The sequence below is a fragment of the Haliotis rufescens genome, unplaced genomic scaffold, assembly GCF_023055435.1.
Source record: "Haliotis rufescens isolate VD_foot unplaced genomic scaffold, xgHalRufe1.0.p SCAF_30, whole genome shotgun sequence".
Classification (NCBI taxonomy): domain Eukaryota; kingdom Metazoa; phylum Mollusca; class Gastropoda; order Lepetellida; family Haliotidae; genus Haliotis; species Haliotis rufescens.
This window is the reverse complement of record NW_025964002.1, coordinates 175,405-202,415: the sequence shown is the minus strand read 5'-3', so window position 1 is coordinate 202,415 and position 27,011 is coordinate 175,405. Positions and strand designations below refer to the sequence as shown.

At 41.1% G+C, this 27,011-nt stretch overlaps 2 long non-coding RNA genes across 2 annotated transcripts; one reads left to right on the top strand and one right to left on the bottom strand.

Annotated features, from left to right (window-relative positions):
- Window positions 1-17,309: 17,309 nt before the first annotated feature.
- Window positions 17,310-24,324, top strand: LOC124119268. Its single transcript, XR_006858613.2, has 4 exons — window positions 17,310-17,396; window positions 17,905-18,005; window positions 23,677-23,788; window positions 23,996-24,324. It is a non-coding gene; the product is annotated as an uncharacterized LOC124119268 (long non-coding RNA).
- LOC124119267 lies at window positions 22,628-26,976 on the bottom strand. Its single transcript, XR_007217753.1, has 3 exons — window positions 26,839-26,976; window positions 26,475-26,476; window positions 22,628-22,642 (listed from the first exon to the last, which is right to left on the bottom strand). It is a non-coding gene; the product is annotated as an uncharacterized LOC124119267 (long non-coding RNA).
- Window positions 26,977-27,011: the final 35 nt, after the last annotated feature.

The window sequence follows — 27,011 nt, the reverse complement described above, 5'->3', positions numbered from 1 at the left end:
CATCAGACCTTTTAAATCATTGTTTTGTTTGTTATGCAATGCCATACTCAGCAGTATTCCAGCTATATGATGGCAGTCTGTAAATAATTGAGTCATGACATTACAAACCAGTGATTTTTTGTTTTTGTTTGTGTTTGTTGTTTAATGCCACACTCAGCAATATTCCAGCCATATGACGGCGGTCTGTAAATAATCGAGTCTTGACCAGACAATCCAGTGATTGACATTGTGAGCATCGATCCTCGCAATTGAGATCGATGACATGCTTCAACCAAGTAACTGAGTCTGACCACCCCTTCCCGTTATTCGCCTCTTATGACAAGCATAGTCGCCTTTTATGGCATGCATGGGTCAATCCAGTGATTGACATATTGAGCATCGACCCACATAATTGCGATACATTGACATGTATCAACCCAGTCAGCAAGTCTGACCATCTGATCGTGTTAATTGCCTCTTATGGCAAGCATAGTTGATTTCTACCACAAGCATGGGTAGCTGAAGACCTATTCTACCCCTGATCTTCAGGAGCAATTGTTTAAGACCATTTGAGTCATCAACAGGAGACTTCGAATTGTTTCATCGGGCCTGACATGCCATCACATCTCTCCAAGGGCTACTGCATTCACCCTTTTGCAACATCATCATTTTGTCTTGCCTCAGACCACTTGAGTCATCATCAGCCGAGACTTCAAATTGTTTTGTTGGGCCCAACATCCAAACACTGTCATTACATCTCTCCCTCAGCCATTGCATTCACCCTCTATGCAACATCATCATTTTGTCGTGCTATGGGCCAACTCGCCTTTAGCCATCATCAACCAAGACATCAAATTGTTTTGTTGGGCCCAACATCAAACAACTGTCATCACATCTCTCCCTGAGCCATTGCATTCACCCTCTATGCAACATCCTCATTATGTCTTGCTAAGGGCCAACTCGCTTTTAGCCATTATCAGCCAAGACAAATTGTTTTGTTGGGCCCAACATCCAAAAACTACCATCACATCACTCTGGGAGCTATTGCATTCAACCTGTTTGCAACATCATTTTGTCTTGATTCAGGCCAACTCGCCTTTAGCCATCATCAACCAAGACATCAAATTGTTCTGTTGGGCCCAACATCCAAACACTGGCATCACATCCCTCCTGGGGCTACTGCATTCACCCTGTATGAAACATAATTATTTTGTCTTGCTCCAAGACAACGCGCCTTTAGCTATCATCAGCCGAGACATCAAATTGTTTTGTTGGGCCCAACATCCAGACACTGTCATCACATCCCTCCTGGGGCTACTGCATTCACCCTGTATAAAACATAATTATTTTGTCTTGCTCCAAGCCAACGCGCCTTTAGCCATCATCAGCCAAGACATCAAATTGTTCAGTTGGGCCCAACATCCAGACACTGTCATCACATCTCTCCTGAGGCTACTGCATTCACCCTGTATGAAACATAATTATTTTGTCTTGTTCAAGCCAACTCGCCTTTAGCCATCATCAGCCCAGACATCAAATTGTTCTGTTGGGCCCAACATCCAGACACTGTCATCACATCCCTCCTGGGGCTACTGCATTCACCCTGTATGAAAAATAATTATTTTGTCTTGCTTCAAGCCAACTCGCCTTTAGCCATCATCAGCCGAGACATCAAATTCTTTTGTTGGGCCCAACATCCAGACACTGTCATCACATCTCTCCTGGGGCTACTGCATTCACCCTGTATGAAACATAATTATTTTGTCTTGCTTCAAGCCAACTCGCCTTTAGCCATCATCAGCCAAGACATCAATTTTTTTTGGTCGGCCCAACATCCAGACACTGTCATCACATCCCTCCTGGGGCTACTGCATTCACCCTGTATGAAACATAATTATTTTGTCTTGCTTCAAGCCAACTCGCCTTTAACCATCATCAGCCGAGACAGCAAGTTGTTGTGTTGGGCCTAACATCCAGACACTGTCATCACATCTCTCCTGGGGCTACTGCATTCACCCTGTATGAAAAATAATTATTTTGTCTTGCTTCAAGCCAACTCGCCTTTAGCCATCATCAGCCAAGACATCAAATTGTTTTGTTGGGCCCAACATCAAACAACTGTCATCACATCTCTCCCTGAGCCATTGCATTCACCCTCTATGCAACATCCTCATTATGTCTTGCTAAGGGCCAACTCGCTTTTAGCCATTATCAGCCAAGACAAATTGTTTTGTTGGGCCCAACATCCAAAAACTACCATCACATCACTCTGGGAGCTATTGCATTCAACCTGTTTGCAACATCATTTTGTCTTGATTCAGGCCAACTCGCCTTTAGCCATCATCAACCAAGACATCAAATTGTTCTGTTGGGCCCAACATCCAAACACTGGCATCACATCCCTCCTGGGGCTACTGCATTCACCCTGTATGAAACATAATTATTTTGTCTTGCTCCAAGCCAACGCGCCTTTAGCTATCATCAGCCAAGACATCAAATTGTTTTGTTGGACCCAACATCCAGACACTGTCATCACATCCCTCCTGGGGCTACTGCATTCACCCTGTATAAAACATAATTATTTTGTCTTGCTCCAAGCTAACGCGCCTTTAGCCATCATCAGCCAAGACATCAAATTGTTCAGTTGGGCCCAACATCCAGACACTGTCATCACATCTCTCCTGAGGCTACTGCATTCACCCTGTATGAAACATAATTATTTTGTCTTGTTCAAGCCAACTCGCCTTTAGCCATCATCAGCCCAGACATCAAATTGTTCTGTTGGGCCCAACATCCAGACACTGTCATCACATCCCTCCTGGGGCTACTGCATTCACCCTGTATGAAAAATAATTATTTTGTCTTGCTTCAAGCCAACTCGCCTTTAGCCATCATCAGCCGAGACATCAAATTCTTTTGTTGGGCCCAACATCCAGACACTGTCATCACATCTCTCCTGGGGCTACTGCATTCACCCTGTATGAAACATAATTATTTTGTCTTGCTTCAAGCCAACTCGCCTTTAGCCATCATCAGCCAAAACATCAATTTTTTTTGGTCGGCCCAACATCCAGACACTGTCATCACATCCCTCCTGGGGCTACTGCATTCACCCTGTATGAAACATAATTATTTTGTCTTGCTTCAAGCCAACTCGCCTTTAACCATCATCAGCCGAGACAGCAAGTTGTTGTGTTGGGCCTAACATCCAGACACTGTCATCACATCTCTCCTGGGGCTACTGCATTCACCCTGTATGAAAAATAATTATTTTGTCTTGCTTCAAGCCAACTCGCCTTTAACCATCATCAGCCAAGACATCAAATTGTTTTGTTGGGCCCAACATCCAGACACTGTCATCACATCCCTCCTGGGGCTACTGCATTCACCCTGTATGAAACATAATTATTTTGTCTTGCTTCAAGCCAACTCGCCTTTAGCCATCATCAGCCAAGACATCAAATTGTTTTGTTGGGCCCAACATCCAGACACTGTCATCACATCCCTCCTGGGGCTACTGCATTCACTCTGTATGAAACATAATTATTTTGTCTTGCTTCAAGCCAACTCGCCTTTAGCCATCATCAGCCAAGACATCAAATTGTTTTGTTGGGCCCAACATCCAGACACTGCCATGACAGAGCTACTGCATTCACCCTGCTTGCAACATCATCATTTTGTCTAGCTTCAAGACAACTCGCCTTTAGCCATCATCAGCAAAGACTTCAAATTGTTCTGCTGGGCCCAACATCAAAACACTGTCATCACATCTCTCCTGGGGCTACTGCATTCACCCTGTTTGCAACATCATCATTTTGTCTTGCTTCAGGCCAACTCTCCCTCAGCCATCATCAGCCAAGACTTCAACTTCTTTTGTTGGGCCCAACATCCAAACACTGCCATCACATTTCTCGGGGGTCTACTGTATGTAACATCATTATTTTATCTTGCTTCAGACCATATGAGTCATTGTTTAAGACCATTTGATTCATCATCAGCCAAGACTTCGTTTTCTTGTTTCTTTTTTCTTGCTTCAGGCCATTTGATTCATCATGTAATAACTGTGATGGTACTGTAGTGACACAGAGTGTGACAAAGTGAACTGAATGATGTTGCACACTGGATGAACGTAGTATCACCTAGCTGGGGGAAGTGCCTTTTGTCCACACCAACAATTCAGTGCGCTTGCCCAGACTGCTCACATCCAAAGGCGAGCACTGGGAACAACAAGCACTGTGCTGGGACCTATTGCAACTGGCGACCAACCCTCTCATGATGTGATTGGCTGTGAGATTTTTTCCTGACGCATGAGATGGAAAATGGTATATCGATAGACTGAACAAGCGATTAGAATACGGGACACGAATCTCCATGGTTTCCTGGAGTGGTGGCTCTCCTGTTCGAACCTTGTTTTCCTTGCAAAGTTCCTGAACGGTCATGAGATCAACCTGGTATCTTCTGTCGGACATGCAGTTTGACGTGCAGTCAGAGTGACTTGACAGATGGGTTGGATGTGGGAGTGACAAATAATTGTTCGCTGCCAGCCCACCAGACTAAACTCCCATCTGATGCTGCCAACCACATTAAGTTCACCTCAAATTCCAAAATTCTATCATGATATAACATTTATACTACCGTATATCGCTGTGTATAAGGCGACCCCACGTATAAGACGACCCCCCTGTACACGCCTTAAAAATCAACCCAAAATCCTATACTCCGTGTATAAGGCGACCAGGAATGAAACACATCACAAGTCTGACTGAAATAGAAGATTTAACGTGCGCTTTCCGACTTTGGCGTATTTTGCACACGGACATCACAAGTTCGTTAGTTAGTTAGTTATTTTGAAGATTTAACGTGCGCTTTCCGACTGATGCGTATTTCGCACACATCACAAGTGCGCACACAAACCTTATATATGCAATAAAAATATGTTTATCTTGCGGGGTTTTTTTTCTACAATGATAGGTCGCGTGTGTAACTCCAGCACACGTCGCCATTTTGTGTTTACACGGTATGACACCAAATTGGTGCCCGTAAAATAAAATTCATTAATGAAGTAATAACATATAAGAGACAATGGTGAGTAATTTAATCGCCAGTTAACTATGTTGTAACTAACTAGGCTTATGTTTGCTTCACATTCAGCGTGTTTATTCCACAATCACTTGTACACACCGTCTCCAACACTTGTTAATACAACTGTTAAAACAGCGGGAATTGATTTCAGCTTCACCGGTTATCACATGTTAGGTCACATGTGCAATATGCAAATGCTTACCGGTACTTCCGGCTCTCAGCTCACGGATGTTGATTGTTTTACCGTGTCAGGTGGTTTGACAATCTGCATCGAGGCGAGGGTCATTTCAACTTTATTTGCAGAAATTATTAAACTTTATTCAAGGAAAAGAGATACAAATCATGTTTATGTATGGAAATAGTTATTGGAACAGTTATTTAGGACGAAATGCGAAGTTTTATTGTCAAATGCTGGGCTGGCTATCCGACGCCGGTTGACATCGCCAGTGGAAAAAAATGTGAGATCTTCGACTCCGTGTCTAAGACGACCCCCCTTCTTAGCCCCCTCATTTTAGGTACGAAAAACTCGCCTTATACACAGCGATATACGGTAAGTAAGTATATACTAATCAGATCCACAGCAAGCGCTTTTATAAGCTATCATTGTGTAATGTTTATACAAAATTTCATATGATTATAGAACGGCGAGTAGTACATATTAATCATGGGAAAAATGACCTATACAAAATATTAGTAATTTCAGTTATAGCTTTGTAGATAGATGATAGCCTGAGGTAACGCGAAACCCATCTCCCAGACATACTATTCAATAAGACAAAAGTTATGTCTACATAGTTTAATAGATCTAAAGCTTTCAGATAAATACTAGCCTAAGGTAACGTAAACGCATCTTCCAGACATACTATTCTATAAGACGAAAGATATGTCTACATAGTCTTATAGATTGCCTTGAACTATTTTTTTTAAGTAAATCTGTCATCACCTATATTAGAATAACATTAAGCAAATACTTCAATTTAGACTCATTAAGGATTAGCCCCCATACAAGCTCGTCTATAGTGATACCATAATCTCTTTACAAGCACCCAGTAAATGTCACAAGATTAGTGCCAGTCCAACAGGATTAACAGGATTAAGTATTCCCTTCTGTCTAGCCATTAATCCCCATTGTGTATCAACCAATCATATGCCTTTTTATTGTTCTAATTTTTGTAAAATACATACAGAAGGAAAATGTTGAGCAGAAGGAGTTTAGGCATTCTAACCAAGCAGACCTCTCACCAACAGCCCAGAGTGTTGTACAAACTCTCTGTGGCACCCTCAGCTATATTTTATATATTGTAAATTGTTCATTGTTAATTTTTCTTGCAAATAAAATTGTGATTAGTCTCCTGTGACTCCGGCTCTTTGCTCACTAATTCCCCCAAGAAAACCAGCACGCCATTTGGAAGGTTTTGTATCTCAGAACAAAACCATAATAATTCCTTGATGCTACTTGGACAATAATGCAAAATCTCAGGCCATTCATTCATGATGATCTTTGTAAGGATCACATGTTGGTCATCTTCACTATTTTCTTTTCTAATCTGTTCTAGCTTCTTGTCTGATACTTGTAAGTTACTTGTCACCATATGCACATATGATTGAATATCTACCTCAACAGAAAATCATTGTTTGATGAAGAGTCTATGACAACATGTGTGCTACAGGAACATTCTTCCAAGGCGTGAATTCTACATCCGCATCATAGATCTGAAGTCTCAGAGAAACATGTAATGGCTTCTTGAATACAACTTCCGGCGGTTTATGATCAGTCCTGACTTTGAAGTTTCTTCCAAACAGATAGTAGTGAAACTTTTCGCAACCAAATAGAATCGCAAGCATCTCCTCTTATATTTGGGCATAATTCCTCAGTGAATCTGTCATCACCTTAGATGCAAAAGCTTCTGGTTCTTTTTCTTGAAATATGGCAACCCCAAGACAAGGCAATGCATCAGTCTCTAGAGTCACTGGCGTTTTTTGTCAAAATACTGTAATATAGGCACTGGTGACTTTGTGATCATATTCTTAATCTCTTGAAAAGTTTCCTCATGCTCTGGTGCCCAACAGAACAAGTTATCGTGCGTTGTTAGCTCATAATATGTGTGTCTTCTCTGACAAGCTGGGAGGATATTGTGCCAGATAGGTAAACATGCCTAAGTTGCCTTTCTGTTCCTTCTTGCAAGAAAGAGTGTTCATGTCCTTGACTACCGGAACTTTTTCAGGACCTGGCATCATGCCTTCAGTCATAAAAATGCCCCCAAGGAATTTCACTTCTTGTTGACAAAGCTTAGTTTTATCTGATTCAGCTTCATACCCTTCTATGTGGTCCTCTGGAGCGTTTATCTCAGGCGAACATCATGCTAAGCTGTTGTGCTATCTGTGATGAGAATGTCATCAACTGTCGGATAAGTATGTTCCAAAAACCCTCAAAAGCACTGCCCATCCTCTTTTGAAATATCTCGCTTGCATTCTTGAAGCCAAAGGGTAATGTTAGAAATCGGCATCGCCCAAATGGAGTATTGAAGGTTGTGAGCAGTGATGACTAGTAATCTACTGGCATCGTAATGTTGTAAGTCTGGGTTGAGTTGGATGCAGTGGATCTGCTCTGATATGAACTCTGTTGATTTCGTCATCAGATAAGACACTTATTTGGGCACATGAATCAGACTTCATGTTTATTTTGGCTCTGCCATTTGCAGCCATTGTCACAAAATTTCCTGACCTTTCTCAATAGATCCAATAAAGAAATGCTCAGAAGATTCTTCAGTGATTGTTGTTACTTTGGAATCTTCCTAGACCTCATCTAAACTGAAAGTTTCCTCCCAACTGCAGATATCGATTCTCACTTTTACACTGATGCAAAGTGACCTATCTTATTCAAACAGGCTCTCCCAACTGCAGGACATTGTTCATCAGCTGAATGACATTTCCCACAACTTTGACATGTCTGATTCACTCTACCTTTGTGGTTGCCATGGTTACCATAACTGTGTTTCTTTAACCTCTGAACTGCATGCACATCACATTGCCTCTCGATTGGGTTCCCAGTGACAATTATTTGTCACTGCCACCCCTACCCATCTGTCAAGTCACTCTGACTGCATGTCTAATCGCCAGTCTGACAAAACGAACCCAGTTGATCTCTCGAATGTTCAAGAACTTTGCAAGAAAAACATGTTTGAACACAAGAGCCACTGCTCCAGCTGACCATGGAGAATTGTGGCTTGTGTTCTAATCGCTTGCTCAGTCTATCGATGTACCATTTCTACCTCACACAACAGGAAGGAAGCTCACTGTCCAGTCACGTCATGAGAGTGTTGGTCGCCAGTTGCATTCGGTCCGAGCACAATGCTCGTTATTCCGAGTGGTTGCCTAAAGGGGCAAGCGGTCTGGGCAAGCCCACAGAATCTTCAGAGTTAACAAGAGGCACATTCCTCCAGCTAGGTGACACTGCCTTCATCTAATGTGCAACATCATCCAGCTCTTTTTGTCACCCTCTGTGTCAGTACACAACCATCGCAACTCTCCCAGTGCTAATGCATTCACCCTGTATGCAACATCATCATTTTGTCTTGCTTCAGACCATTTGAGTCATCATCAGCCAAGACGTCAAATTGTTTCGTCGGGCCCGACATCCAAACACTGCCATCACAACTCTCCCAGTGCTAATGCATTCACCCTGTATGCAACATCATCATTTTGTCTTGCTTCAGACCATTTGAGTCATCATCAGCCAAGACGTCAAATTGTTTCGTCGGGCCCGACATCCAAACACTGCCATCACAACTCTCCCAGTGCTAATGCATTCACCCTGTATGCAACATCATCATTTTGTCTTGCTTCAGACCATTTGAGTCATCATCAGCCGAGACTTCAAATTGTTTTGTTGGGCCCAACATCGAAACACTGCCATCACAACTCTCCCAGTGCTACTGCATTCACCCTGTATGCAACATCATCATTTTGTCTTGATTCAGACCAACACTCCTTTAACCATTATCAGCCGAGACTTCAAATTGTTTTGTTGGGCCCAACATCGAAACACTGCCATCACAACTCTCCCAGTGCTACTGCATTCACCCTGTATGCAACATCATCATTTGTTCTTGTTTCAGGCCAAGATAACTTTTAGCCATCAGTCCATATTGTTATGTCAGGCCAAACGTCCTTATACTGCTATCAATGTTACCATATGCAATTTCACCAGAAGCTAGAAAGGAACAGGGTATTACACTTCATTATGAGTAATGAGATTTTCACGAATACCATATGGTCTCAAGTACCATATGTTGAATGAACCCCTGGTAGAATTCAACTCAACAGTGAAAATATATCATTTTCTGCTGATTGAAAGACCATCCCCATGACCTGCCACTGTTTATAATAAGAATGCCATCACTTGATATACCTACGTTGAAATCATACAAAAACCGAAAAACATTGGTGATGCTGACATACTCATATGAAATAATTAGCATGAATAAGATGTCATTTGGTACAAAGTTAATATTGGCATTGCTGGAATCATCAAAATGAAATCAGCTAAATGAATAGAAACATCATAAAACCAACAATACAGAAAGTAAAAGCACATGGGAACCACATGCTGCATGAGAAACATCATGATTAGGCCTACAAAAGTATGTTCCACAGAGCACAGCCTCAAGACATTGTAATTGGCACCAACAGCAATTGGTACATCAGATGACAGAACCTTGTCAGGACAACCCCACATATGATACAATGCCTGCCCATGACCCCTTTATACAGCTTCATCATTTGCTGCAAAGGTGTACAAAAGCATCCCAAACAGGACTGCACAGATATCTGACCAAATATTTAAAGAAACACCTCTGTGAGATGATTCCTGAGCCATGCACCCTGTCTTAAAAACTGTGTGGCAGTGGCAGTGGTTGTCAAATTCTTCAAACCTTTTAGCACCCAAATTAGTCAATAGATGTTGATGACATGCTACAACATTATGACAACCTCAATCAGCTAAAATGATGCACAGCTTTTAATGGATGAACGTCAACACACATGGTGACTAGATCCTATGGTGACTAGGGCCATATCAGCGTTAGAAAATAATTTCTATCTTCATTTGTCTGCAAAATTGATCTGCTACAGAGTGCCATCTAGTCAATGATAAAAGAGGTACTACACAAGGAAATGTCACTGGTCCTTCCAGAATCATAATAGACTTGGACTAGCGTTTTTTATATTAATTTTCATCCATGTGTACATTATATTAACCAATCATGTTGTCCACCGACATCTTCCCAAGGAAAGGGAGTTAACTGACTATAAAGTTCAGTTTCCACACTTCTTGATTTGCAGTTTTGCTGGACTAACGAAATCGCATTACAAACTAAACAACATGGATTTCAATGTGCAGATTTCAGTCGACTGCAGGATTTGCAAAGTATTTGTACCTTCAACTTGGCACCGACAGATATTTCACAATTTTTTTTATGTTTTTAATTAAGATGCTCAAGTGATTTGATGCACTCCGCAGGGTAAAACCTGTTTTATTACAATATAGATCTTGATTATCAATCAGATCGTCTTCACGGGGCCCTGTCATTTTGTTTGAAGCAAATGCACGCGATATAAGCAATGGAATCTAACAGGTCAGGAGGAGGGACATAGAAGGGACATTACTCGTAAATGCCTCTGGTGGTGCTACGATCAAGCCTGGAATTTCCAGTCTAGTTCGGCAAACATGGAAACTGGATGTTTAGTCAGTTTATGCAACGGGAAGATGGTCCAATGACGGAATAGATGGAATGACAAATATGGCATCATCATTGGCAGTAGGTCACAAAGATTTTCAACAGAAATTTCTTGAAAAGGCAAAACAGATAAAAATAGCAAATAGCAAATAGCCTTCCCTTTGACCTTGAACATATGTAGCGGTTGATACACCTCAGAGCTTTACAGCTTAAATGAACTTCAGGATATGTTTTCCCAGTTTTATGTTTCCGGTAAACTAACTTGAAGGAGATGACCTTGACAAATGACATGAATGATCTGTTTCAAAACAATTCACAAAGGCTAAAATGAAGGCAAACAGCAGAAACAAACATGCTTGTCATAAGAGGCCACTAAGGGATCAGGTGGTCAGACTCGCTGACTTGTTTGATGCCTGTCATTGTATCTCGATGCTGATAATATCAATCACTGGAATGTCTGGTCCAGATTCAATTATTTACAGACCGCCGCCATATAAATGGAATATTGCTGTGTGCATTGTTAAACAACAAACAAATAAAACATATTACTGAACCTTAAAGAGTGTCAAATACAACCAGCAGACCTCTCAACCCTCCTGCATTTTGTAGAAGACTCCCGCAATTTGATAAAATCTCCCAGTCTCACGCATGAGATACCATTCTCCTGCAAAACAGAATTTTTCATTATCTTAAAACTTCCCCTCTATTGTCCCGTGAGCAAAAAACAAAGAACAGGACGTCTACGATAACGGAAATCTACGAGTAAGTTTTCTGAATAATATTAAATGAGTTTGCATACATGCATATGATGCCTCCCGATCGGTCCAGGAGACTCCCCGATAAGCAACTTCTAATGACAGTCATCCACCGGCTGACCCAGATAGGCCTATGTCTAGTAATCAACTGGTAATTAAATCCATATGGTGAATGACTTAACATTGTAAACTGTTAAGAAACTGGGATAGTCCTAACAGGTGCCTGAAGCATGTCAAGGGTTGAACTTGAAATGAATAATCAACTGAGTACTTATCACTTCCTGAAATGAACTATTATCTTAATGTTCTTAGCCTGTTTATTCCTTCATAGTTTAAGAACAAAAATACACATGGCCGGCCCAGTTATACATGACTTTATTGGTTATCAGATTTGTCAGAAACTTTGTAAAAACATCAATACAGTATACCTCAAAGTTATGCCATTTGAACTCTCGGAAATGAAAACAAAACATGACCAGCAAGTGCCGTCTCAAGAATGATTGGTTGATTCAGTAGTCGAAATAACAATGAGTTACATGTTCAGACTTCCTCACAGCTGGGGTTTCAAAGTCAAAGTTTAAGTAAAATTTTTAAATTTCCTTTTGACTGACATTGTGACTCGTCTGCACAGAAATATCAACACACAGAACTCAAATCTCGCAAGAATTTATCATGTGATTATTTTAAACAAGCTTATTGGCAAATAGTTTGCTGGCGTTGCTGATCGGCAATCTTATTTGAATTTAACAGTACTGGTCAACCAATGAGATTAATACACATCAAGGTCAGAAAGGTCAACAACGACGAGGCTCATTTCATTCATAGATTGTTGTAAAATATAATAGTACTTCCAAATATGGCATACATTTCTTGGAAACGGAATAACATGAACATTTCTAGAACATTGATGAAGCAAAGTAAACAGACTACCGCAGACAGAATGAGTGCTGCAATATTTCTGTTGGTAAATGTCCAAGTAATTCCATAACAAATTTCATTCTTTCACTAGTTTATATGAAATTAAGTTTCCAATACATTAGTGACCTGTAAGAGCATGTTGAATATGAATGGTTATATACAGTTGTGTTGATTTGACCATGACTAATATGGATCGTGGGCACATCCAAAATGTCAGACTAAGTTTTGGGTGGATAAAATGAACTGCTATCAACAATGATTTGGAATTCATTATAACAAGGTTTTACTGTATGTCATATACATTTGAGATGACCAAACACCCTGACATGTCCATTAATTGTGTCTTAGACATTAACCTGCGTGAGATTGTTACAATACAGCAGGATGAATATATTGGCAGCAACAACTTAAAGGTTTTCCATTCCCTCATTGCCCTGGCAGACATGTGGTTTGGATGGGACAGTATTAAGTTCCTATCACCTTACTGTCATGTGTAATGTTTTAGCCTGAGCTTCTGCCCAGTATATACTCATGTATGTGTCAAGTTGTACTGTTTGTTTTGGCCACAGCAAGTCCATTGACCTTCATGCCTACCATCTTGTTCAAAGGACATCAGCTATGAAGGTCAAGGCAGTGAATACTATGACCAACTAGCTGCTTATCACATTACTTTGTCACAAAAGTAAAAACAGTATTTTTTACCTTGCACTTGTGTCTGTACCTTGCCCTCTGTTGTACTTGCCATTGTGCTGATACCTTGTCATGACCTTGTACCTGGCCCTGTTCTGGATTGACCTTAGTGTCAGTTCCTGAAACACACATTAAAACACATTACTACTGAAGACAAGATAATATGCAAACACTGATCGTATCAGATAAAAACTGGATGTGAGCAGGGTTTTTCCATGCTTCAAACATTTAAGGGTCAACATGATTGTTATTTTTATATAATTCCACGATATTATTAACAATTATACCATTTCTCAAAAGAATTTGTAAGAAGACTTAACTTTGGTCTTGTGTCTTTACGTTAATATTTAATTTAGGTTACAGGAAATAATTCAACTGACCAGAACCATGCACCATTTACCATATTTTCAGTTACAGGAAAACAGCGTTGTAGAATGTGATGTATATTGTACACCCATTAGGGGCTAAAACAAGGACTGGTCAGCTCGGGGCAGTATACTGTGTCTGAGTGGGGTATTCATGGTAAACTGTGGCATGGCATCTCACTGGGCTAGCGCCATAAATCGGCATCAGTCCGGACTAATACAAGCAGCCACACCCACCCCCACACCCACACCCACATACAATGAACCTACAAACAAATATATGTTCAATGTAATAATTTGACTGATAACAATAGGTGAAAGTTGTTGTTATGCCAACTGTAAGTCAATATTTGGTTTATTTATGAAGTAGCATTGCTTCATAGCATCTCCCTTTTCATGATAACAGATTGTTGGAAGAAAAAAGATACTTTTCAAAATATTTCAAAGCTAAACACTTACCAGTACTGTAACAAAGTGTTAAGCATGTCTATATAATCTTAGCATATACTTTTATTTAGATGATTATTCAAAGCAAAGAACTTGCTTGCCAGTCCTGGGTCTTAAGTTGGTTATGTGCAGTCTAGTGTCCTCATCTGTTTCATATCTCAGTTCATTAATTTGGTTACATTTAATTGCATACCCACTTTCAGTTTACCTTTCAGTTGGGGTGTAACGATACATCAGACTATCGATGTATTGCAATAGTAAGTGCCCCAATATCAATTTATCGATGGGAGTCATGATTTGCAATCGATACTATCGATTTAATTGTCGAATATCGATAGTTTCAATAGTGTACATACTTGTTTTATTTCATAGCACTTTAGTGTTGTCTTTATGAAAAGCTGAAAACGTATTCTGATTGAATAGCACACAGTACAGTGATCCCTTGCTACAACGCTACCTGCGGGGTATAAATAATTGATGAGCGTTATAGATGATCAGCAGTTAAACGAAGGTCAACAATAGTTATTGCAATAACATCTCTCATATCAATAGTTATTGCAATAATTGTTTGCAATAGTTATTGATATTGCAATAGTCTTTTTGGCTTAATAGTCCCCCCTACTTTCAGGTGTCGCTTGGTATGCAGATAAGGGAGGTATTCAGCAAAGAATTGAGGCGACACAGTTGTGGGGTCCAGATCCTTTCCATTACAAAAGGTTCCAGAGGAACGCCACCTATCATCATAAAGGTCTCGGGTCAAAGGTCAATGTGCCACAGCAACCCTGCTCAATATTGCCCCTTGCGCTCTTAAGATGAGTCAGTCTGAGATCGGGGAGACAAAAGATGCGATCTGGTAGTTCTGGCAAGTGGCGACAAGGGCAATGTTGGGATGACCTAGGCACTTACACACGAGATGAAAACCTCAGGAGGAAGCTTCCATTCCGAGGGAGCTACCCTGTCTGGCCCGAACGGTCCAACATCGGGGAATGTGCTGGACGAGAACACGTATGCCCTGCCGATCTACCAGATGCAAGACCCGGAATGTCTGTTGAAGGATGGGGTGAGAGTGTGTCGTCCCCTGATGGTGCAGGCACCAGGCCACCATGAGGTTGTTGGTGGAGATGGCGAGTTGAGTGTACTGGAGGTGCTCCTGCCAGTGTGATATGGCCTGAGCGCCTTCAACTCCGAGTTGTTGATGTGCCAAGTGCACAGGACGACAGTCCCGAGGTCGTCTGCTGCTCTAGATGTGCACCTCACCCTGTAGAGGTGTCTACAAACAGGTGTTTGATGTTTGATGTTTGACTCTACTGTCCACCAGCTGAAATGGCTCCTGAGGTGAGGGGGTAGAGCAACAGATAGGCCAAGGATCCTGACCTCTTATGTAAAGCGGAATTAACTGTTGGATTGGACCAAGTGTAGTCAACCTCAGCTTGTCACACCCTTGGCTGACGTGAGCATTCCCAGGAGCACTTGCCACTGAAAAAGTGTAAGCCGTTGAAGAGTGGATGGGAGATGTTAGATTCGGCTGACTATAATACTGTAAAGTTGAAAGGTCCAGGTGGGTCTCTGATCGTGTTGTGCCATGACGATACTTGGAAAATGTCTTCATCAGCCAAATCCCATGTAGACAAAATCAACCCGCTCCTCAACCATTCACCGAGACATTGATGTACCAGGGTGCCATGTAAGCACTCCCATTCTTATTTTGAGGTGACCATGAAGGGAGGTGCCTCATTATCTAAGGCTGTCAGATTTGTCATGGGAAGAATTAAAATATCGACGTATCTAGTCGTTAAGGCTGAACATAGATAATTCCTTTGTCTGAAAGATTGTACAGTACAAAGAAAGGTGATCATTTCCATACCCTGGGAGTCGTATAAGCGCTTCCATTCTTATATCAAGGGGACGATGAAGCGTGGTGGCTTGTTACTCTGCCTGTTGGCATCGGAGGCTATTCCTGCATGTAAACAACAATGGCGACTTTGTTGTCCCTGATAAAATTTAACGATCTTGTGAAGATTGATGGATAATTGGTTGGAAGAGTAGTGAACATAATACACCCATTGACCAGTTTCAACGTCTTTGTGGTAAAAACTGACACGGGTGAGCAACAAGTCCCTTGTTATAGGCTACGCGTGATTCTGCCACTCTCCAACATTTTGGAAAAGCTGAATGAGCAATGCCCAATCAAAGTTATCCCTCCCACTGAACTTAACACGATCATTTGCCAGGTTTTCATTGGCGTTAGGAAACAGGATGGTTCCGATTACAAAACAAGCTCACTCATTGGATTCAGGGGCAGTTTAGATTGTCACTTAAAATGCAAAGATTATGGCTTCTCACTTTCAGATTCAATTGAATTTTCCAAAATGCAGGATGTCATCAAGTCAAAAACAAAATCACTAAAAAGCAGGGAAAGGGTTAACCTACCTTACAGAGAGGAACCTATTTCCAACAGTGAAATAAAACAACTCCGAGATGCAGGCCAGCTTGGCACTAACACACCTGAATCCATATTAAACACTCTATGGTGGAACAATACAATTTTTGCGGTCTACGGTCAATAACTCCACACAGAAGAATGACTTGGGGGGGGGGGGGGGATGTTCAGTTGAATCGAGATTCTGATAACCATGAATTCATTGAGTATGTTGAACGGCAATCCAAAACCAGAACCGGAGGCGACCCCATGGTTGTTCCTGCTGTGACACCCAGGGCCTGGGCCCAACCCAATGACCCCTCATGTTGTCCAGTCAACGTGAAGAAGGTGTTCCGCTACTTAAGACCCAGCAATTTTTCGGGGAAGGGAAGATCCCTTCTATCTTGCAGCAAACACAAGAGGGTGTCCCAAATCTGGCAAATCCTGGTTCAAAAGGCAGTCATGGTGCTATAATAAAAAACATGGCTTCCAAAGCCAACCTTTCATCCGCCAAACGCGTCAGTAATCACAGTGCTAGGAAACACATGATAGAATCAATGTCCAGTAAGGTCGTTCCAGCCCACCAAATAATGCAAGTGTCTGGGCACAAAAATATACATTCTATAAACACATATTGACAATTCACTGAAGATCAACACCGTCGTATCTCCCAATACTTTGTCCAATACCAGTGCACACTGTCAAGATCACAATGTCATTTTAATTTGGTTTAACTGTATGGGTTGTGTGCTTGAGAGTGGTCTGACAGGAGTGGTTGAACTGTAAGTGATTATGACTGTGAAGTTATGTAAGCTGGTTGAAGTGAGTGGATGGGCTTGCATGCTTTGCTTGATTTGTACATATAACCATCATGCTATTTGGACAATTTGAATCTTAATTCTGGGCAGTCACTGGAGAAACGTTGACCAGGTTGGTCTGTGTGTCTGGAGTGTGTGTCATGCTTAGACCCTGTGGTTTGTGTGATGTCCCTAGCTTTCGTGGCGTGAGTGTTATACTTTTAATGATTGTATTGTTTGTACGCATTATGTCTTCTTTAATAATTTGTAAATATATGCAGTATGTCATTTGAGATTGGAATTTACATAATTGTGTATACAGTCTATACCTCACAAAGTCGGACATATGAGCCTCGCTTCGGCGCCAATGTAGTACGTCCTGTCAAATAGTACATAAACATCACTTTATAAGTTCTAACTACGACATGTAGTTTCATGTCACTGTAACTGTACCTTTGGGCTAGCAAAGTAAGTCTGCCTGCAGTAAGTTGGGGTCAGTGCAGTTGATAAAGGTTATTTGAGCAAGGCACATTTGTATGTAAATAACCTCTCATTGACGTTGGTTTAAGCTAGGCATGTTGAAAAACTTTGTTATTTGAGTAAAACAATGTCAGCTTACCATATGTAAGTTACTCCATTATGTATGTAAACGCATTCTTGGTTGTTATAGGAATGGTATCAGACACTGTTAGTAATGTGTCTTTGGTTGTGTAGTGTCCGGGACTCGTAGCTTGGACTGGCACGGGACTCGTAGCAAGACGTATGGATGCAGCTCACGGTCAAGCGACGTGAGGGCGTAGCTCGGGGCACTCAAGGTGTAAGGGCTGCTCACCATCAGAAATAGCCGGCTTTGTGAAAGGCTAATATGTATGTATGTTTGTTTGTTTGTTGTTTAACGCCGAACTCAGCAATATTCCAGCTATATGACGGTGGTCTGTAAGTAATCGAGTCTGGACCAGACAATCCAGTGATTGATATCATGAGCATTGATCCACGCAATTGGGATCGATGACATGCGTAACATCTTGAGGTAGATTGTGGTTCCAAAGAAGTGAACAGGGGTATATACTTGAATTGTAAATGTGTTGAAATAATTGCTACAGCTCCAAGTGAACTTGTTCAGTTGCGTAGCAGCATTGGTACAATTATATTTCGCTATCTATCTATGTCCTGTTTATTATGTATGCCTAGGTAATAGATTATAGATAGGAACTAGGAGTACGATAGTGGCGGAAATATGGAAGCCGTATGAGAGATGATGAGAGTGTGAGCAAGCTGTGTGGGCAGTGTTGGAGTAACGAGTGTATGAGCATGGGATATTCAGGAAATTTTGGTTTAAGGTCAAGGCCACGTCACATTCCAAAGGAAGGCAGAATAGCGGAGAAATTTAGAAGTAAATGGGTTCGTCAAGTGGCTGTCCCCCTGGACACAAAAATGGACAAGTTGTGAAGTCATGATACTAGACGAGTTTGAGGTAGTCTACCAAGGGTGCAAGCAGATTAACACTCTAATTGCTAAAAAACAATAGAACAGGTAGAACAGCGAAAGAAATAAGCACTAAACATGCATCCTTAAGGAAGAGGAGCAGGGTTTTAGCCTGGCTATGGATAGTTCAACTGAACCCCTAGTGGGTGAAGGAGAGATTGAAGAAACTCCAAGAGAGATAACTGATGATCAAAGACGGTAGCAATTCTGAATTTACTATGAGAAGGTTAAGGACACAATGTGTGACAACCCACATGGCTGTAGCTCTGCTGCATGATTGTTTAGCTGGACATGCATCTGTAGAGGATTATGATGACATGCTTGTTCAGCTAGGGCGAATGACAAACAGGGCAGAATAACAAAGGAAGAAAAGGCAAAATGTCAGGCAAAGGCAATCTATGGGGGGCCGATCTCAGGGGCAAAGTGGCGGAATTTCGAAGGGTGCAACAGCTCTGGGCATATAATCAAAAGTGGCAGAAATCCTTGATGGCAAACAGGATACTTCATGTCCGTTACCTATTGCCTAAATAGAAGGTGCATACAAGAAAAGGTTCGAGGGTGACTCCATCGAAGTTGATCTTACTGGCTACCCTGTTCCTGGCAAGTTGATTGACAACTCTGACATACTGAAACCAATTGAACCTAGGGAGATGCTTTCTGACGTGTCAAGGATGAAGATTGGGGGGGGGGGGGGGGGTAATGGTGCCACTTTGCAACTGCTTTTTGTTTGCCAGAACAATCCTTAACCAACTCAAGCCGAATAGGAGTATACTACTGCCGAAAGGGGGGGTGAGCCATAGGCAACTGGCGTCCACTCAATATTGCATCAGTCGCAGTAAGGTTATACACAAAGGTTCTCACTAGTAGGTTGCAAACATCAGTCACACTACATCCTAGACAACGTGGTTTCACTGGTGGTATTGGCGCAAGTAGTGGCATGGAAGGTCATTAAACTAACTTGGGCCTGGTCGAGATGTTTTGCCGGGATACTGGTCTAAAGCTAAACATGCGGAAGTCATACTGCTTCACTATCACACCCAAAGACGGGAAACAGACGTACACGGTGAACATGGAAGTGGCGGCGGTACTCGATGAAGGCGAAATCCCATGGATTGATCCAGGTACGTCAGTAAAGTACCTTGGCGCTCTTGTAGATCCGTGGGTAGGGACCACAGGAAGACCTGGACCCATTCGCTGATCAAATGGTGCAAAGGCATATCCTGAGTGCTGCTTAAACCCCGCCAAAAAGTGTGCCTCCTCACCAAGTACGCGATTCCCAGTCTCCAATATTCTCTTGCGACAGTGGGACCCGTTTATGGGTTGCTCGATCGCTTGGACAACATTGTGAAAGATAAAGTCACCTTCATCCAACAGTTGCATCGGCTTTTCTTTACACCTGTAGTAGAGACGGAGGATTAAAGTACTCACGGAAATGAAAAAAAACTGTTTTTCGACCTCAGATCTTAAATAAATGCAGTTAATATACAAAATATGTAAATATTCAAACAACTAAATTAGTACTAATTTGGCCGTGGCACAAATACAGCGTATCAAATGTTTTTATGCCTGTGTGTAAAAATGTGAATAATACAGACTATTGTGAAACAGGGCATGACCAGGTGTAAGTACATCAAGGTGACCTATGACACCTTGACGACAGGTGGGAAGAGGTACATAATACCTATAGTCTGTTTCTGCCATGTCAATTTGGACTTAGTTTTATTTTTGAATGTTGAAAGTGCAGACAAATTACCTCCTGTAAAGTACATTTTGTATTGTTCACTGAGATGAAACTAGCAAATCCAGACTAGTACTTTTTCGAGTTGTTTTGTTATTTCGTATTTACAGCTACGTAACACTTTGTGTCGATTTTTAAATTGAGAAAAACATTTGTTTTTTATTTCCGTGAGTACTTTAGGCCTCCCTTGTCTTTGGTACATGGTTCCATTTAGCATTGTGCAATCAAAAAGTCGGGTTATTTACTCTAAAGATCTGTTGCATACAATCAATGAAGAGATAATTGCGGAGGAGTGCCTTAGACGACTGGAAGATAAATGGGGGCTTCCTGAGTGCCATTCAGTCCAAGGGCTAGGCACATGTCTACTGAGGAACAATAAAGCATCGAACTGGTGGTTGCAGGGGGAGACCCTCTCAGAGTCCGAGTACTCACTGGCTATTAAGCTGTTCACCAACACCTACCCCACAAGGGAGGCGCTGCATCGGGGACGTGCGACAGGTGATGTGAAGTGCAGACAGTGTGTTTTTCATACAGAGACGCTTGGACATGTCAGTGGGCAAACGGAGCCGAAACAAATGACATAACAAGATATGCACCGCCGTACTGACTGCTGCCAAGCTCCATGGTTGGGCAGTATTGTCTGAACCCAGACTCGGTAAGAGGTGTGACGGTCCTATGGGACCCTAATAAGGGGGCCTTAGATGCGGTGACTAAGGAAAAGGTGAGAAAATATTTGCCATTCATACCATCAGTACTTGAAAGAACAGGAGCATCACAGTGCGAGATCTATGGCGAGGGGTAGCTGGTTGCCCAGAACCTACAAGGTACTCGAGGTCCATGGCATCCCAAGGTATAGTACCAAGTACTTTTGTCTCCTGACTTCTGTGCAACTCCATAAGGCTCTGATGATTGTTCATGGACCAGTAAGGAAGATCGAAGACGGTGATCCCAAATTGAACCAAATGAACGCCGCATCTTCATTTTGGAATCTTACTCAGGACTGAACAGGGACACGTGTGTGGTATCGGCAATATGAGTCAGATCGTCATCTTGGTAACACTGAAATATTGTACAGATAATCATAAGATTATTTTATGACAGTTATTCTAAATAACTCATACTTTGTTATATATGTATATGTATAGATAGAGATAGATATAGATAGATACATACTCAACAACAAAAGTTCCTGTGGCACCAATATTTTAGTGTATTTTTCAAACTTGTAAAGTTTGGTTTTCAGTATTGTAGTACGTGTATGGAATCAAGATACAAAAACGCAACTGATACAGAAAAAGCATGCATTCCATGCAAAAGTTGACCTTTGCAAGCCCAATACATTTCACTGTCCAAGAATGGGTATAAAACATGTGCGTTAACGGGATTCCATATGCATTGTTTAGCATCGTGCTGACAACAACCACTCAGAAAAACAACAAAATTACGCAATTATTCAACATTACGAAATGCCACGCCTGTCCGAAAATGAGCGCCTGCGAGCCATTGGTATGCTTGAAGCAGGATCGAGTCAACGTGATGTTGCAAGACAATTTAACGTCCACAGAAACACCATTTGGTGTTTATGGCAACGTTGGCAACAGACGAATGCAGTCTGAGACCATTCTCGGAGTGGCAGGCCAAGCGTAACCAATAATCGACAAGACAACTGGATTCAAACAACACACCTACAAACTCGATTCCAGCCAGCAACAGTGACTGCAAGAAGCATCCCTGGCCTTCGACAAATATCTTCACAAACCATACGTCGTCGCCCCAGATGTGCAGGGATTGTGCCAGAAGACCCGCCAGACGTCCTATTTTGACAGGAAACCACCGTCAAGCACGTCTACAGTTGTACAGACAGCGTCTACGCTGCACGGCCATGAAGTGGGGACAAGTTCTTTTCATTGACAAGTCTCGTTTTCACCTCAGCCACAGCGATGGAGGGATTTGAGTGTACCGACGTCGAGGTGAACATTACGTCAATCATTGTGTCATGGAAGAAGATCGGTTCAGGGGCGGCAGTGTTATGGTATGGGATTACAGCAAGACAGAGGACCCGTTTGATAGTGGTAGAGGGAAATCTCGATGGACAGCGCTACCGCGACGAGATCATCCATTTTTGCCGTTTCAACATGACAATGCCCGGCCCCTTATTGCTCGACTTGTTCAGGATACTCTTCAACAAAACGTGAATGTCGTCCCCTTGCCGGCTTGCTCTTCTGATCTCTCACCAATCGAGCACATGTGGGATGAAACATGCTCCAGCAGATATGGACAGATATCCAAGAGGACTTTGTGCGACGCCTGGTCCATTCCATGAAACGAAGATGTGTTGCTTGCATCGCAACCAGAGGTGGACACACGCTATTGATTTGTAAATTGACATTTTGGCATGTTCATGTTTTTTTATGAAATCACGCATTTTCTGAAGTCAGTATGGCAAATTAAACCATTTGAACACTTACAGGAGTCTTTTATCTGTTGCAAACCGAAATTGTTTCAGATTTGGTAAAAAATCATAACTTTGCATTAAATCTTATTCAATATCACAGGAACTTTTGTTGTTCAGTATACATGTAGTCAGTCGAATGATTCATCAAGGTAAATTATCTGGATGCCCTGACAGTGGCAGTTATTAATTGGTTCGGAGATAATGTGACCTCATAGACAGGATGGAATATTTTCCCCTGAAAAGTGCTTGGTCATTGCCACGGGCAGTGTATTGAAATCCCATCTCTTGAAAAGCAATAGTTAGTGCAGTCTGGGAAACATTAATTGTATCTTTAATTCCTCCCAAATTCTACTACAAGTCAGGGTTACCTTCTGCTCATAAAGCTTTACACTATATGCCTAATCACCCCGTATCAAAGCTGTCTAATATCCTTTTGTGTCCCGGTTTTGTTTTTGAGACCGCCCCTATACTGTCTAGTTTCCTTATCATACAGTAGACTTGATGGTATGAATTGAAGAGTTGGGCAATCTAAATTAATAAATGGTTTCCCTCTATCTCTCTAAAGTGTAAAGAACTTGTATACATTTCCAAGTACAGACTCCAGATCGTGTACCATGGTTATGGGTATGCAAGTGTAATGTAACATGCCTCATTGGAGCAAGGTTAACAAACCAAACACAGCGTCATTTTGTCATTTAGAAGATGCACATATAGAATTTTCTCAAAATGTTTTTGTGTGTGGATTAGATGTTTTATGAAGACTACATAATAATCATTATAACGCAGTCACGTGCGCATATTTCTATAGTCTGTTTCAGATTGCCATCATTGGACTTAGAATTAATGTGAACTTCGGTCGAATTTGCCTCCTGTAAACTTGTCGATGGGACTCCTTGTGACTGAAATACTTCAAACCACAGGTAGGGCGATCGGTAGTTTCTTGATATTTCAGTAACAGTCTTTGGAAAATTATATCTTTTTTAACAGGCAAAAAGCAGTTTTCTAGCATTTCCGACAGTACTTTAGGGCGTATCCCCTGTTTATTTCCGGCGAGTAAATAAACAGAAGGTATTATTGCATTATACCTAAGAATCTATTCCTCTATACAAGGCATATTGTTTTTGTAGAATGGATTGGAATGAAACAACCACTAACCTGAAACACATCTTGGCGAGTGAGATGAACAAAGACATCGCTCTACCAGAGGGTACAGTTGACAGGATGGAACTGGGATGCTCTCAAGAAGGGGACACCACAATGAAGGTCTGCAACAAGCCTATGATTGATCAAGAGATTGACTACCTCTTACAGATTGGAATCGGTGCAAGAACTATATCACGAATATTATCGCAGAATACTAGGTGGTATTGCACTTATATAGCGACGTGCATGCACATGTATCTGTGTGTGTGGCTGCTTGTACTAGTCCGGACCAATTATAGTGCTAGCTCACTGAGATACCATGCCGCAGTTTAACATGAATACCCCACTCAGACACAATATACTGACTCCGAGCCGACCAGTCCTTGTTTTAGCCCCTTAATGCCGAGCGCCAGACAGGGTAACAACAAGTATAATCGTATGATGCGGCTCGGGATTGAACCCCGGACGTTCCACTTTCCGGACTCTACCACTAGACCACGGGGGTGGTCCACAGAATACTAAGATATATCTCATTATCATTATTTTTCTCCCATTTTGTATTCCCTTCTCGTGGGAAATAGTGCTGTCATATGGTGATATGACAGCACGGTAGTATAGAAATATACATATCAATTTTTCTATATACTTTTTCAATGTCGGGGAGTTCGCATAGCCTCATACGGAGGTTAGAAGAATAGTTCTATGTATATATGTACCAATTTTAATTTCCAAAGATATTCTAATATGATATGTCTCGAGTAATATACTCCTTCATACGGCTTTGTTACAAGTTTTAATATAAAATATACCCCATATCTTTTCATTCATGCAACAAACGCATCATATTTTATAATACCAAGGCGCCGCCCAACACCAAGGCCTTGGAGGCAACAGAATATATCTCTGAAAAGCACATACTTAAAAGTTTTCATGGTGTTGGTTTATATATATATATTTATATATATTTATATATATTTATATTTGTATCCATCCGTAACTGACAAATATTTGTTTTTCAATTATCCATCATTGAGGGGATCTGCATTTGTTTGCATCCACGAAAATTGAAACATGACAAATAGGACTCGACATACATGCTGGTGGCGGTAATAGTTTTAATATAATCATAGTCTCGAAAAAAGCTAATGTCCACAATAACAATAATACTCTGTGTAAACAAACTCACATAATATAAAAATGTAAACACAATTGAGCATGAGAAAATAAAACATGCTCAATAAACTGTTAACAGTTCTATATACAGTGATCCCTCGCTACAACGCTACCTTCAGGGTCCAAATAATTGATGAGCATTATAGATGATCAGCGAATTAAACGAGTCGTAGTTAAAAGGTGGTAGGTGGTAGATGACCAACAAAACAGTATACATGCTCTGCCTACCTAACACGATCTACGTTGCACGTTTCAGAGTTTCAAAAAAGATTAGAATAGAAGTTATTTATGATTGTGGAAAAAAATTGTCGAGTATTAATATGCGCTTTAAAAAAACCCACGAACTTGTTCAATAAATGTATGAAAATTGAAATAAAACATCACAAGTCATGATGATTTATCATTTAAAATGTATTTCCTGCTTTCCAAGGCATTTTTTTATATGCAGAGATTAAGATTACCATGTGTATTTTCTTGTAAACTAAGCCGGAAATAGCAATCAGCTGTGCACACGTTTCCTCCCAATCTACCGGTGATTCAGTTAAAACGTACCCAATGATACAACTTCAAAGAATTTGGATGCAATATGGTCGGAAGAAATTGTATCTGAAATTATTATTTTATCAGGGATAATATATTCCAATATCGTGTTTTTTAGTCGCAGCTTCCAACATAGATACTTAAAATTATAAGAACCATAAGCGTTGCCCTTTGGTACAGATGGTATGCCGGATATATTTTGACATATGGAACGATTTTGACCAGTCACCGTAGGGACTTCCTGCGCTACATGTATTTCAATTGCAAAAACGTTATGTTGACATTTAATGCTCAAACTGCCTCAAATATGACTTTAGCAAGTCATGGTACGGCATTTATGATATGTGTATCCATTCTCTTGCAACTAAAGTTTGTTTCAAGGCGTCAATAGCGGTAATCTGGTTGCTTTAAATAACAGTGAGTTGTGCGATCTACCGATCACTTCGCATGCGATTTAGCCGTAATTATTGTAAACATTATTATAATTATAGAATGAAATTTTGAATATAATTAATAAAATATATTGCAAACACCCAGTCCAGATAAACAATGAACAATTTTTTTATTACCAGATATTATAATAATAGGATTAAATTGCGTACTTCAGTATGGATTTGTTGACTGGTATTTTCGGTGTTACATGATCAAGGTGATCAGCTGATAATGTTTTCTGAGATGGGGAAAACATTGGGTCATTGGAAAAGTTGAGTTTATTAAAAATGTTATTAAATTTTGGGAGCCATGCTTTACCGCTACATCGAAGAGCGCAATAACGAGGGACCACTGTATTGTCTTTTATACCATGTGGAACAAGGAACCGGATCACATCTTGTCAATAACATATTACCCGTTACTGTAATCTGACATCATGGGATGTACAGACTATTCACTCAGACGACAAATGAGTTTTCATCCCTCAATAAAAACTCTATTTTTTTATGTTACACCATATTTTCTCTCAATATGGGAAACATCCTGTCGAGGCAGTTGAATTTCTTTTCCGAAAATGACTTGTTCATTGCCTGATAGGTACACACTGTTCCAACTTGAGCTCAACAAAAATGGGTTGGAATGCCGTCCCGACATGAAAGCCTTCTTATAAGCTGGAAATGACAGCTTGGAATCCTCAGCGGGGAAAGAAGACCCTGTTGAGCTTGACTTCAGTTAGGCATTGTGAAGCGACATGAAAGGTGTAGCATAGGTGGGAGTGCAGCAATGTACGCAGTTGAAATACCACTACTTTCATCGTTTCTTTACTTGTTCAGTGGAGTAGGAGACGTGGCCTTC